The sequence below is a fragment of the Rissa tridactyla genome, chromosome 1 (genome assembly GCF_028500815.1).
Source record: "Rissa tridactyla isolate bRisTri1 chromosome 1, bRisTri1.patW.cur.20221130, whole genome shotgun sequence".
In the NCBI taxonomy this organism is placed as follows: domain Eukaryota; kingdom Metazoa; phylum Chordata; class Aves; order Charadriiformes; family Laridae; genus Rissa; species Rissa tridactyla.
This window is the reverse complement of record NC_071466.1, coordinates 142,695,417-142,710,876: the sequence shown is the minus strand read 5'-3', so window position 1 is coordinate 142,710,876 and position 15,460 is coordinate 142,695,417.

The following is a 15,460-nucleotide window of genomic DNA, read 5'->3' as shown; positions in this document are numbered from 1 at the left end:
GTCTCTCAGGGCAGGTGAGATGCTGGGTGGTGCTGGTCTGTTGCATGCTGTATTTTTCGGAGCTTGTGACCGGTGCACTCGGTGTGGCTCATGCACGCAGTCCGTGGGCTGAAGATGTAGATCTTGAGGAAGTTGCTGGGCGCCAGCTGCTGAGGTCAGTTCTTATCCCATCACCCCTGTGCCTTACTCGTAGTACAACTGATAGCAATTATAACAATGAGGACACACAGTGACAGTGTTACTTAGTAATTAACAGCACACAATTTGATTCATTGGCTATTCTCACCCAAAATGAGATCCCCATGAGGTACACATCGGACTTCCCCATCCTTCCGCATCACCCACCAAGTGCACCCAGGTCCTTGGGCAAAAGCAATCCCACGGATGGGTTTGCCTTTGCCTAAGGCAGGACTAACCCAGACTGGCTTCCCTAGCATGGTCTTCATGTGCACTACAGGGACTTTATCCCCTTCTACAGTACGTGGAAGTTTTGATTGGGCAGGGCCAGCCCGATTGTTAGATCCCCTGGTGTTAACCAGCCAGGTAGCTTTCGCTAGATGTGTGTCCCAATGGTTTAAAGTCCCACCACCCATTGCTCTCAGTGTAGTTTTTAACAATCCATGGTATCGTTCTCTCTTCCCGGAGGCTGGTGCGTGATATGGGATGCGATACACCCACTCGATACCATGCTCTTTGGCCCAGGTGTCTACGAGGCTGTTTCGGAAATGAGTCCCGTTGTCCGACTCGATTCTCTCTGGGGTACCGTGTCGCCACAGGGCTTGCTTTTCAAGTCCCAGGATAGTGTTCCGGGCAGTAGCATGGGGCACAGGGTATGTTTCCAGCCATCCATCCGGTGGTTGCTTCCACCATTGTGAGCACATAGCGCTTGCCTTGACGGGTTTGTGGCAGTGTGATACAATCAAGCTGCCAGGCCTCCCCATACTTGTAGTTCAGCCACCGCCCTCCATACCAAAGAGGCTTCAAACGCTTGGCTTGCTTGATTGCAGCGCATGTCTCACATTCATGGATGACCTGTGCAATAGTGTCCATGGTCAAGTCCACCCCTCGGTGTCACATCTCTTCCTTGATGGCCTGAGGAGTCACGGGCCCACCGAGCTATGCACAGTTCACCCGTATGTTGCCAATCCAGATCCACCTGAGCCACTTCAATCCTAGCAGCCCAATCCACTTGCTGGTTGTTCTGATGTTCCTCCGTGGCCCGATTCTTCGGTACATGGGCGTCTACGTGGCGTACTTTCACAACCAGATTCTCTATCCGGGCAGCAATATCTTGCCATAGTTCAGCAGCCCAGATGGGTTTGCCTCTGCGCTGCCAGTTGCCCTGCTTCCACTGCTGTAACCACCCCCACAGAGCATTCGCCACCATCCATGAGTCAGTGTAGAGGTAAAAGTACTGGCCATTTTTCTCGCTCAGTAATGCCCAAAGCCAGCTGAATGGCTTTCACCTCTGCAAACTGGCTCGATTCGCCCTCTCCTTCACTGGCTTCTGCAACTTGTCGTGTAGGACGCCACACAGCAGCCTTCCACTTTCGATGCTTTCCCACAATCCGGCAGGACCCATCAGTGAACAGGGCATATTTCTTCTCATTTTCTGGCAGTTTATTATATGGTGGGGCCTCTTCTGCACGTGTCACCTCCTCCTCCGGTGACATTCCAAAATCCTTGCCTTCTGGCCAGTCCATGATCACTTCCAGAATTCCTGGGCGACTGGGGTTTCCCATTCGAGTTCGCTGTGTGATCAATGCAATCCACTTACTCCATGTAGCATCAGTTGCATGATGTGTGGTGGGGACCCTTTCTTTGAACATCCAGCCCAGCACCGGCAATCGAGGCGCTAAGAGGAGCTGGGCTGCTTCTGTACCAACTACTTCCGAAGCAGCTCGAACCCCTTCATACGCTGCCAATATCTCTTTTTCTGTTGGAGTGCAGCGGGCTTGGGATCCTCTGTATCCCCGACTCCAAAACCCTAGGGGTCGACCTCGGGGCTCCCCTGGTGCTTTCTGCCAGAGGCTCCAGGTAGGGCCGTTCTCCCCGGCTGCAGTGTAGAGCACATTTTTAACATCTTGTCCTGCCCGGACTGGCCCCAGGGCCGCTGCGTGGACTATTTCCTGTTTGATTTGTTCAAAAGCTTGCCGTTGCTCAGGACCCCATTTAAAGTCATTCTTCTTCCAGGTCACTTGATAGAGAGGGCTTACAATTTGACTGTAATCTGGGCTATGCATTCTCCAAAACCCCACAATGCCTAAGAAAGCTTGTGTTTCCTTTTTACTAGTTGGTGGAGACATAGCTGCTATTTTGTTGATCACATCCATTGGAATCTGACGGCGTCCATCTTGCCATTTTATTCCTAAAAACTGGATCTCCTGCACAGGTCCCTCGACCTTACTTCGTTTTATGGCAAAACCAGCTTTCAGAAGGATTTGGACTATTTTACTCCCTTTCTCCAAAACTTCTTCTGCTCTGTTTCCCCCATACAATGATGTCATCAATGCATTGCAGATGTTCTGGAGCTTCACCCTGTTCCAGTGCAGTCTGGATCAGTCCATGGCAAATGGTGGGGCTGTGTTTCCACCCCTGGGGCAGTCGATTCCAGGTGTATTGGACGCCCCTCCGAGTGAAAGCAAACTGTGGCCTGCACTCCGCTGCCAAAGGGATTGAGAAGAATGCATTAGCTATATCAATCGTGGCATACCACTTGGCTGCCTCGGACTCCAGTTCGTACTGGAGTTCTAGCATGTCCGGCATGGCAGTGCTCAGCGGTGGCGTGACTTCATTCAGGCCACGATAGTCTACAGTTAGCCTCCACTCTCCACTAGATTTTCACATCGGCCATATAGGACTGTTAAAGGGTGAGCGAGTCTTGCTGATCACTCCTTGAACCTCTAGTTGACGAATCAGCTCGTGGATGGGAATCAGAGAGTCTCGGTTAGTGCGATATTGCCGCCGATGCACCGTTGTGGTAGCAATCGGCACCTGCTGTTCTTCGACCCTCAACAACCCCACAACAGAGGAGTCCTCCGAGAGACCAGGCAAGGTAGACAACTGTTTAACTTGCTCCGTCTCCAAGGCAACTACGCCAAAGGCCCAACGGCACCCTTTTGGGTCCTTAAAATACCCTCTCCTGAGGTAATCTATGCCAAGGACGCATGGAGCCTCTGGGCCAGTCACAATGGGGTGTTTTTGCCACTCATTCCCAGTTAGGCTCACTTCCGCCTCCAGTACAGTCAACTCTTGGGATCCCCCTGTCACCCCAGAAATACAAATGGGTTCTGCCCCTCTATAGCTTGATGGTATTAAAGTACACTGTGCACCCGTGTCCACTAGAGCCTTATACTCCTGTGGGTCTGATGTGCCAGGCCATCGAATCCACGCCGTCCAATAAACCCGGTTGTCCCTTTCCTCCACCTGGCCAGAGGCAGGGCCCCTCTATAATACTGGTCATAGTATCCCTTACTCACTTCTTGCATAAATGACTTGGAAGTTCCTTCAAGAGGATCAGAAGCAAGATCAGGCCTTCTGCTCGGTCTGGGGAACTGCCCACTGGAAACTGGGCCGGCCTTTTTCCGGCACCTCCCGGATCCGGAGGGATCCCCTTTTGTGGTTGTCCTTCCTTGCAACTCCTGTCCGCAGGGTCGAAGTAGGTTGTCCATCCCACTGCCTCATGTCCTCTCCGTGGTCACGCAGGTAGAACCACAGGGTGCCTCGTGGTGTGTACCCTCTGTACTCTCTCTTGAGTGGGGAAATGCCTGCTTCTAATAGCTGAGACGCTGGCCCGTCTACAGGTGGGGAGTAGGACATATTCTCTTCAAGTTGCTGGACCTTCCGCGACAGTTTCTCCACAGCTGAGACAAGGGGGAAAGAGAGACTTTCTTCATATCTCCGGAGCCGGCCAGCCACCTCATCCACCGTTGGTCCCTCTTCACCTTTCCATTCCATTACTGCCAATGAGTTGGCATATGACGATGGGCGCTCCGTACAATCTTCCGCCACATAGGCCTTGTGCATTGCACCTCATCAGGGTCTGTAGGTAAGTCTGCATTGTCAAAGTCATAATAAATCCTCTCCCGCACGGCTAATTCTCTCAGGTACTGGTTACCTCTTCCCATGGTAGTCCACTTGCTTGGTTGACATACAACATCCTCACTGAAGGGGTACCTCTCCCTCACGCCTGACAGGAGTCGTTTCCAGAGGCTGAGGGCTTGGGTCTTCTTCCCAATTGCCTTGTCAATACCGCCTTCCCTAGACAGGGATCCCAGCTGCCTGGCCTCCCTACCCTCTAATTCCAGGCTACTGGCCCCGTTATCCCAGCACCGGAGCAGCCAGGTGACAATGTGCTCGCCTGAAAGTCGGCTAAAATCTTTTCGCATATCCCGCAGCTCACTCAAGGATAGGGATCGACTAATTACCTCTGGTTCTGCCTCTTCCTCCTGCTCTCGTGATGACCCTGGTTCATCATCATCTCTTACTAAGCGAACTGATTTCTTTGTGTACTTCTTCTTCTGTATGGGGGCAACTGATACCGGCACGGGTTGGTTCCCTGGTTCAGCGGCAGTGGCTGCCACAGGGGTTGGAGTAGCCGCAGTGGCTGCCGCGGGGGTTGGAGTAGCCGCAGTGGCTGCCGCGGGGGTTGCAGTAGCCGCAGTGGCTGCCGCGGGGGTTGCAGTAGCCGCAATGGCTGCCGCGGGGCTTGCAGTAGCCACAGTGTCCCTTGCAGGGGTTGCAGGAGCCACAGTGGCTGCTGGTCTCCATCTCTTCCCGCTGACGGTGCTGCATAATTCTGAGCAGTGCCCGGTAGATACTGGCCAGGGCCCAGCACAGCGTGGTGAGTTGTGCCTCTCTAGAATAGCCACAGCATTTTCCCTTCAAATATTCTACCACTTTATCAGGGTCCTGTAATTGCTCAGGAGTGAAGTCCCAGACCACTGGAGGTGAGTAGTTCTCTAGGTACCTGCCCATGTTCTCCCACATGCCGTGCCACCCCGACTATCCAGCCTCGGAGCAGATCTCCGGGTAGTAGTCTGAAATAGCTGTTTAACCTTAAACAGGACGTGGAACACATTCAGCAGACATAACAATAGGACCAGGCTGGTTTGAGTATCCCAAGGATAGTCAAAATTCTCAAAAGCTGCCATACCTGACCCGAAGGAGAAAAGGGAGGCAAAAGAGCTGGGGAAAGCGTCCCCCCCCGTTTCCCCCACAGACTGGGTGTAATTATTAATAAATTCTGAGAGACGATGCCCAAGGTACGGACAGGACAGCACCACCACATAAAAGCCCCAAAGTAACTGTCTAACAAGTGATGTTATCATCTCATAAGCCGATATTGCACAGGACAACAAAACGATAATCCTCATCCCTCTCCCAGAAGTAACAAAAATCATCGGAAGGAGTACATAAGACACATAGGAATTCACATAACACAGCCATGAGAACAAACCAAGCAACATGGCGACCAGCGACTATTTGCCTAATACAAGAAACGCATACAGCACATTCGTTTTTTCAAGCTCTAGTTGGATTCTGTCGTTATCTCAACCCTTCGAGCCCCCGTTGGGCGCCGAAAAAGGACTGCCGTGGTTTAGCCTCAGACGGCAACAAAGAACCACGTGCCGCTCACTCGCGCCTTCCCAATACAGGAAGAATCAGAAGAAAAAAGGCAAGACTCTTGGGTTGAGACAAAGGCAGTTTAACAGAACAGCAAAGGGAACAGGCAAACAACAACAATAACACGGACAGAGGCATATACAAACACGATTACGGAACCGCCGCTCCCCGACCGGACCCGGGACGCCCCAGCCCACTCCAAGCGGCGACTTCCTGCCCCTCCCCCGGCAGCTCAGGCTGGGCATGGCTCACACGGCATGGAATACCAGGAAAAATTAACCCTATCCCTGCCGGAACCGGGACATTATCCACCCCTTATTCCATACCGTCTATGCCATGCCCAGATCTTACAGGTTCCAATGAATTGCCACCACTTTCCCCTGTCATATATATATAACCCCATGTATATTCATGCGGATATAATGCCCTTAGTTTATGGGCCATCCCTCCAAAGTGTCCGTGGAGTTCTTTGAATCCATGGCTTTGGGCTCCATCTGTTAGAACAGTCTCTCAGGGCAGGTGAGACGCTGGGTGGTGCTGGTCTGTTGCATGCTGTATTTTTCGGAGCTTGTGACCGGTGCACTCGGTGTGGCTCATGCACGCAGTCCGTGGGCTGAAGATGTAGATCTTGAGGAAGTTGCTGGGCGCCAGCTGCTGAGGTCAGTTCTTATCCCATCACCCCTGTGCCTTACTCGTAGTACAACTGATAGCAATTATAACAATGAGGACACACAGTGACAGTGTTACTTAGTAATTAACAGCACACAATTTGATTCATTGGCTATTCTCACCCAAAATGAGATCCCCATGAGGTACACATCGGACTTCCCCATCCTTCCGCATCACCCACCAAGTGCACCCAGGTCCTTGGGCAAAAGCAATCCCACGGATGGGTTTGCCTTTGCCTAAGGCAGGACTAACCCAGACTGGCTTCCCTAGCATGGTCTTCATGTGCACTACAGGGACTTTATCCCCTTCTACAGTACGTGGAAGTTTTGATTGGGCAGGGCCAGCCCGATTGTTAGATCCCCTGGTGTTAACCAGCCAGGTAGCTTTCGCTAGATGTGTGTCCCAATGGTTTAAAGTCCCACCACCCATTGCTCTCAGTGTAGTTTTTAACAATCCATGGTATCGTTCTCTCTTCCCGGAGGCTGGTGCGTGATATGGGATGCGATACACCCACTCGATACCATGCTCTTTGGCCCAGGTGTCTACGAGGCTGTTTCGGAAATGAGTCCCGTTGTCCGACTCGATTCTCTCTGGGGTACCGTGTCGCCACAGGGCTTGCTTTTCAAGTCCCAGGATAGTGTTCCGGGCAGTAGCATGGGGCACAGGGTATGTTTCCAGCCATCCATCCGGTGGTTGCTTCCACCATTGTGAGCACGTAGCGCTTGCCTTGACGGGTTTGTGGCAGTGTGATACAATCAAGCTGCCAGGCCTCCCCATACTTGTAGTTCAGCCACCGCCCTCCATACCAAAGAGGCTTCAAACGCTTGGCTTGCTTGATTGCAGCGCATGTCTCACATTCATGGATGACCTGTGCAATAGTGTCCATGGTCAAGTCCACCCCTCGGTGTCACATCTCTTCCTTGATGGCCTGAGGAGTCAAGGGCCCACCGAGCTATGCACAGTTCACCCGTATGTTGCCAATCCAGATCCACCTGAGCCACTTCAATCCTAGCAGCCCAATCCACTTGCTGGTTGTTCTGATGTTCCTCCGTGGCCCGATTCTTCGGTACATGGGCGTCTACGTGGCGTACTTTCACAACCAGATTCTCTATCCGGGCAGCAATATCTTGCCATAGTTCAGCAGCGCAGATGGGTTTGCCTCTGCGCTGCCAGTTGCCCTGCTTCCACTGCTGTAACCACCCCCACAGAGCATTCGCCACCATCCATGAGTCAGTGCAGAGATAAAAGTACTGGCCATTTTTCTCGCTCAGTAATGCCCAAAGCCAGCTGAGTGGCTTTCACCTCTGCAAACTGGCTCGATTCGCCCTCTCCTTCACTGGCTTCTGCAACTTGTCGTGTAGGACGCCACACAGCAGCCTTCCACTTCCGATGCTTTCCCACAATCCGGCAGGACCCATCAGTGAACAGGGCATATTTCTTCTCATTTTCTGGCAGTTTATTATATGGTGGGGCCTCTTCTGCACGTGTCACCTCCTCCTCCGGTGACATTCCAAAATCCTTGCCTTCTGGCCAGTCCATGATCACTTCCAGAATTCCTGGGCGACTGGGGTTTCCCATTCGAGTTCGCTGTGTGATCAATGCAATCCACTTACTCCATGTAGCATCAGTTGCATGATGTGTGGTGGGGACCCTTTCTTTGAACATCCAGCCCAGCACCGGCAATCGAGGCGCTAAGAGGAGCTGGGCTGCTTCTGTACCAACTACTTCCGAAGCAGCTCGAACCCCTTCATACGCTGCCAATATCTCTTTTTCTGTTGGAGTGCAGCGGGCTTGGGATCCTCTGTATCCCCGACTCCAAAACCCTAGGGGTCGACCTCGGGGCTCCCCTGGTGCTTTCTGCCAGAGGCTCCAGGTAGGGCCGTTCTCCCCGGCTGCAGTGTAGAGCACATTTTTAACATCTTGTCCTGCCCGGACTGGCCCCAGGGCCGCTGCGTGCACTATTTCCTGTTTGATTTGTTCAAAAGCTTGCCGTTGCTCAGGACCCCATTTAAAGTCATTCTTCTTCCAGGTCACTTGATAGAGAGGGCTTACAATTTGACTGTAATCTGGGCTATGCATTCTCCAAAACCCCACAATGCCTAAGAAAGCTTGTGTTTCCTTTTTACTAGTTGGTGGAGACATAGCTGCTATTTTGTTGATCACATCCATTGGAATCTGACGGCCTCCCTCTTGCCATTTTATTCCTAAAAACTGGATCTCCTGCACAGGTCCCTCGACCTTACTTCGTTTTATGGCCAAACCAGCTTTCAGAAGGATTTGGACTATTTTACTCCCTTTCTCCAAAACTTCTTCTGCTCTGTTTCCCCCATACAATGATGTCATCAATGCATTGCAGATGTTCTGGAGCTTCACCCTGTTCCAGTGCAGTCTGGATCAGTCCATGGCAAATGGTGGGGCTGTGTTTCCACCCCTGGGGCAGTCGATTCCAGGTGTATTGGACGCCCCTCCGAGTGAAAGCAAACTGTGGCCTGCACTCCGCTGCCAAAGGGATTGAGAAGAATGCATTAGCTATATCAATCGTGGCATACCACTTGGCTGCCTCGGACTCCAGTTCGTACTGGAGTTCTAGCATGTCCGGCACGGCAGTGCTCAGCGGTGGCGTGACTTCATTCAGGCCACGATAGTCTACAGTTAGCCTCCACTCTCCACTAGATTTTCACATCGGCCATATAGGACTGTTAAAGGGTGAGCGAGTCTTGCTGATCACTCCTTGAACCTCTAGTTGACGAATCAGCTCGTGGATGGGAATCAGAGAGTCTCGGTTAGCGCGATATTGCCGCCGATGCACCGTTGTGGTAGCAATCGGCACCTGCTGTTCTTCGACCCTCAACAACCCCACAACAGAAGAGTCCTCCGAGAGACCAGGCAAGGTAGACAACTGTTTAACTTGCTCCGTCTCCAAGGCAACTACGCCAAAGGCCCAACGGCACCCTTTTGGGTCCCTAAAATACCCTCTCCTGAGGTAATCTATGCCAAGGACGCATGGAGCCTCTGGGCCAGTCACAATGGGGTGTTTTTGCCACTCATTCCCACTTAGGCTCACTTCCGCCTCCAGTACAGTCAACTCTTGGGATCCCCCTGTCACCCCAGAAATACAAATGGGTTCTGCCCCTCTATAGCTTGATGGTATTAAAGTACACTGTGCACCCGTGTCCACTAGAGCCTTATACTCCTGTGGGTCTGATGTGCCAGGCCATCGAATCCACGCCGTCCAATAAACCCGGTTGTCCCTTTCCTCCACCTGGCCAGAGGCAGGGCCCCTCTATAATACTGGTCATAGTATCTATTACTCACTTCTTGCATAAATGACTTGGAAGTTCCTTCAAGAGGATCAGAAGCAAGATCAGGCCTTCTGCTCGGCCTGGGGAACTGCCCACTGGAAACTGGGCCGGCCTTTTTCCGGCACCTCCCGGATCCGGAGGGATCCCCTTTTGTGGTTGTCCTTCCTTGCAACTCCTGTCCGCAGGGTCGAAGTAGGTTGTCCATCCCACTGCCTCATGTCCTCTCCGTGGTCACGCAGGTAGAACCACAGGGTGCCTCGTGGTGTTTACCCTCTGTACTCTCTCTCTTGAGTGGGGAAATGCCTGCTTCTAATAGCTGAGACGCTGGCCCGTATACAGGTGGGGAGTAGGACATATTCTCTTCAAGTTGCTGGACCTTCCGCGACAGTTTCTCCACAGCTGAGACAAGGGGGAAAGAGAGACTTTCTTCATATCTCCGGAGCCGGCCAGCCACCTCATCCACCGTTGGTCCCTCTTCACCTTTCCATTCCATTACTGCCAATGAGTTGGCATATGACGATGGGCGCTCCGTACAAACTTCCGCCACATAGGCCTTGTGCATTGCACCTCATCAGGGTCTGTAGGTAAGTCTGCATTGTCAAAGTCATAATAAATCCTCTCCCGCACGGCTAATTCTCTCAGGTACTGGTTACCTCTTCCCATGGTAGTCCACTTGCTTGGTTGACATACAACATCCTCACTGAAGGGGTACCTCTCCCTCACGCCTGACAGGAGTCGTTTCCAGAGGCTGAGGGCTTGGGTCTTCTTCCCAATTGCCTTGTCAATACCGCCTTCCCTAGACAGGGATCCCAGCTGCCTGGCCTCCCTACCCTCTAATTCCAGGCTACTGGCCCCGTTATCCCAGCACCGGAGCAGCCAGGTGACAATGTGCTCACCTGAAAGTCGGCTAAAATCTTTTCGCATATCCCGCAGCTCACTCAAGGATAGGGATCGACTAATTACCTCTGGTTCTGCCTCTTCCTCCTGCTCTCGTGATGACCCTGGTTCATCATCATCTCTTACTAAGCGAACTGATTTCTTTGTGTACTTCTTCTTCTGTATGGGGGCAACTGATACCGGCACGGGTTGGTTCCCTGGTTCAGCGGCAGTGGCTGCCACAGGGGTTGGAGTAGCCGCAGTGGCTGCCGCGGGGGTTGCAGTAGCCGCAGTGGCTGCCGCGGGGGTTGCAGTAGCCGCAATGGCTGCCGCGGGGCTTGCAGTAGCCACAGTGTCCCTTGCAGGGGTTGCAGCAGCCACAGTGGCTGCTGGTCTGGTCTCCATCTCTTCCCGCTGAGGGTGCTGCATAATTCTGAGCAGTGCCCGGTAGATACTGGCCAGGGCCCAGCACAGCGTGGTGAGTTGTGCCTCTCTAGAATAGCCACAGCATTTTCCCTTCAAATATTCTACCACTTTATCAGGGTCCTGTAATTGCTCAGGAGTGAAGTCCCAGACCACTGGAGGTGAGTAGTTCTCTAGGTACCTGCCCATGTTCTCCCACATGCCGTGCCACCCCGACTATCCAGCCTCGGAGCAGATCTCCGGGTAGTAGTCTTAAATAGCTGTTTAACCTTAAACAGGACGTGGAACACATTCAGCAGACATAACAATAGGACCAGGCTGGTTTGAGTATCCCAAGGATAGTCAAAATTCTCAAAAGCTGCCATACCTGACCCGAAGGAGAAAAGGGAGGCAAAAGAGCTGGGGAAAGCGTCCCCCCCCGTTTCCCCCACAGACTGGGTGTAATTATTAATAAATTCTGAGAGACGATGCCCAAGGTACGGACAGGACAGCACCACCACATAAAAGCCCCAAAGTAACTGTCTAACAAGTGATGTTATCATCTCATAAGCCGATATTGCACAGGACAACAAAACGATAATCCTCATCCCTCTCCCAGAAGTAACAAAAATCATCGGAAGGAGTACATAAGACACATAGGAATTCACATAACACAGCCATGAGAACAAACCAAGCAACATGGCGACCAGCGACTATTTGCCTAATACAAGAAACGCATACAGCACATTCGTTTTTTCAAGCTCTAGTTGGATTCTGTCGTTATCTCAACCCTTCGAGCCCCCGTTGGGCGCCGAAAAAGGACTGCCGTGGTTTAGCCTCAGACGGCAACAAAGAACCACGTGCCGCTCACTCGTGCCTTCCCAATACAGGAAGAATCAGAAGAAAAAAGGCAAGACTCTTGGGTTGAGACAAAGGCAGTTTAACAGAACAGCAAAGGGAACAGGCAAACAACAACAATAACACGGACAGAGGCATATACAAACACGATTACGGAACCGCCGCTCCCCGACCGGACCCGGGACGCCCCAGCCCACTCCAAGCGGCGACTTCCTGCCCCCTCCCCCGGCAGCTCAGGGTGGGCATGGCTCACACGGCATGGAATACCAGGAAAAAATTAACCCTATCCCTGCCGGAACCGGGACATTATCCACCCCTTATTCCATACCGTCTATGCCATGCCCAGATCTTACAGGTTCCAATGAATTGCCACCACTTTCCCCTGTCATATTTATATAGCCCCATGTATATTCATGCGGATATAATGCCCTTAGTTTATGGGCCATCCCTCCAAAGTGTCCGTGGAGTTCTTTGAATCCATGGCTTTGGGCTCCATCTGTTAGAACAGTCTCTCAGGGCAGGTGAGACGCTGGGTGGTGCTGGTCTGTTGCATGCTGTATTTTTCGGAGCTTGTGACCGGTGCACTCGGTGTGGCTCATGCACGCAGTCCGTGGGCTGAAGATGTAGATCTTGAGGAAACTGCTGGGCGCCAGCTGCTGAGGTCAGTTCTTATCCCATCACCCCTGTGCCTTACTCGTAGTACAACTGATAGCAATTATAACAATGAGGACACACAGTGACAGTGTTACTTAGTAATTAACAGCACACAATTTGATTCATTGGCTATTCTCACCCAAAATGAGATCCCCATGAGGTACACATCGGACTTCCCCATCCTTCCGCATCACCCACCAAGTGCACCCAGGTCCTTGGGCAAAAGCAATCCCACGGATGGGTTTGCCTTTGCCTAAGGCAGGACTAACCCAGACTGGCTTCCCTAGCATGGTCTTCATGTGCACTACAGGGACTTTATCCCCTTCTACAGTACGTGGAAGTTTTGATTGGGCAGGGCCAGCCCGATTGTTAGATCCCCTGGTGTTAACCAGCCAGGTAGCTTTCGCTAGATGTGTGTCCCAATGGTTTAAAGTCCCACCACCCATTGCTCTCAGTGTAGTTTTTAACAATCCATGGTATCGTTCTCTCTTCCCGGAGGCTGGTGCGTGATATGGGATGCGATACACCCACTCGATACCATGCTCTTTGGCCCAGGTGTCTACGAGGCTGTTTCGGAAATGAGTCCCGTTGTCCGACTCGATTCTCTCTGGGGTACCGTGTCGCCACAGGGCTTGCTTTTCAAGTCCCAGGATAGTGTTCCGGGCAGTAGCATGGGGCACAGGGTATGTTTCCAGCCATCCATCCGGTGGTTGCTTCCACCATTGTGAGCACATAGCGCTTGCCTTGACGGGTTTGTGGCAGTGTGATACAATCAAGCTGCCAGGCCTCCCCATACTTGTAGTTCAGCCACCGCCCTCCATACCAAAGAGGCTTCAAACGCTTGGCTTGCTTGATTGCAGCGCATGTCTCACATTCATGGATGACCTGTGCAATAGTGTCCATGGTCAAGTCCACCCCTCGGTGTCACATCTCTTCCTTGATGGCCTGAGGAGTCAAGGGCCCACCGAGCTATGCACAGTTCACCCGTATGTTGCCAATCCAGATCCACCTGAGCCACTTCAATCCTAGCAGCCCAATCCACTTGCTGGTTGTTCTGATGTTCCTCCGTGGCCCGATTCTTCGGTACATGGGCGTCTACGTGGCGTACTTTCACAACCAGATTCTCTATCCGGGCAGCAATATCTTGCCATAGTTCAGCAGCCCAGATGGGTTTGCCTCTGCGCTGCCAGTTGCCCTGCTTCCACTGCTGTAACCACCCCCACAGAGCATTCGCCACCATCCATGAGTCAGTGTAGAGGTAAAAGTACTGGCCATTTTTCTCGCTCAGTAATGCCCAAAGCCAGCTGAATGGCTTTCACCTCTGCAAACTGGCTCGATTCGCCCTCTCCTTCACTGGCTTCTGCAACTTGTCGTGTAGGACGCCACACAGCAGCCTTCCACTTTCGATGCTTTCCCACAATCCGGCAGGACCCATCAGTGAACAGGGCATATTTCTTCTCATTTTCTGGCAGTTTATTATATGGTGGGGCCTCTTCTGCACGTGTCACCTCCTCCTCCGGTGACATTCCAAAATCCTTGCCTTCTGGCCAGTCCATGATCACTTCCAGAATTCCTGGGCGACTGGGGTTTCCCATTCGAGTTCGCTGTGTGATCAATGCAATCCACTTACTCCATGTAGCATCAGTTGCATGATGTGTGGTGGGGACCCTTTCTTTGAACATCCAGCCCAGCACCGGCAATCGAGGCGCTAAGAGGAGCTGGGCTGCTTCTGTACCAACTACTTCCGAAGCAGCTCGAACCCCTTCATACGCTGCCAATATCTCTTTTTCTGTTGGAGTGCAGCGGGCTTGGGATCCTCTGTATCCCCGACTCCAAAACCCTAGGGGTCGACCTCGGGGCTCCCCTGGTGCTTTCTGCCAGAGGCTCCAGGTAGGGCCGTTCTCCCCGGCTGCGGTATAGAGCACATTTTTAACATCTTGTCCTGCCCGGACTGGCCCCAGGGCCGCTGCGTGGACTATTTCCTGTTTGATTTGTTCAAAAGCTTGCCGTTGCTCAGGACCCCATTTAAAGTCATTCTTCTTCCAGGTCACTTGATAGAGAGGGCTTACAATTTGACTGTAATCTGGGCTATGCATTCTCCAAAACCCCACAATGCCTAAGAAAGCTTGTGTTTCCTTTTTACTAGTTGGTGGAGACATAGCTGCTATTTTGTTGATCACATCCATTGGAATCTGACGGCGTCCATCTTGCCATTTTATTCCTAAAAACTGGATCTCCTGCACAGGTCCCTCGACCTTACTTCGTTTTATGGCCAAACCAGCTTTCAGAAGGATTTGGACTATTTTACTCCCTTTCTCCAAAACTTCTTCTGCTCTGTTTCCCCCATACAATGATGTCATCAATGCATTGCAGATGTTCTGGAGCTTCACCCTGTTCCAGTGCAGTCTGGATCAGTCCATGGCAAATGGTGGGGCTGTGTTTCCACCCCTGGGGCAGTCGATTCCAGGTGTATTGGACGCCCCTCCGAGTGAAAGCAAACTGTGGCCTGCACTCCGCTGCCAAAGGGATTGAGAAGAATGCATTAGCTATATCAATCGTGGCATACCACTTGGCTGCCTCGGACTCCAGTTCGTACTGGAGTTCTAGCATGTCCGGCACGGCAGTGCTCAGCGGTGGCGTGACTTCATTCAGGCCACGATAGTCTACAGTTAGCCTCCACTCTCCACTAGATTTTTCACATCGGCCATATAGGACTGTTAAAGGGTGAGCGAGTCTTGCTGATCACTCCTTGAACCTCTAGTTGACGAATCAGCTCGTGGATGGGAATCAGAGAGTCTCGGTTAGTGCGATATTGCCGCCGATGCACCGTTGTGGTAGCAATCGGCACCTGCTGTTCTTCGACCCTCAACAACCCCACAACAGAAGAGTCCTCCGAGAGACCAGGCAAGGTAGACAACTGTTTAACTTGCTCCGTCTCCAAGGCAACTACGCCAAAGGCCCAACGGCACCCTTTTGGGTCCTTAAAATACCCTCTCCTGAGGTAATCTATGCCAAGGACGCATGGAGCCTCTGGGCCAGTCACAATGGGGTGTTTTTGCCACTCATTCCCAGTT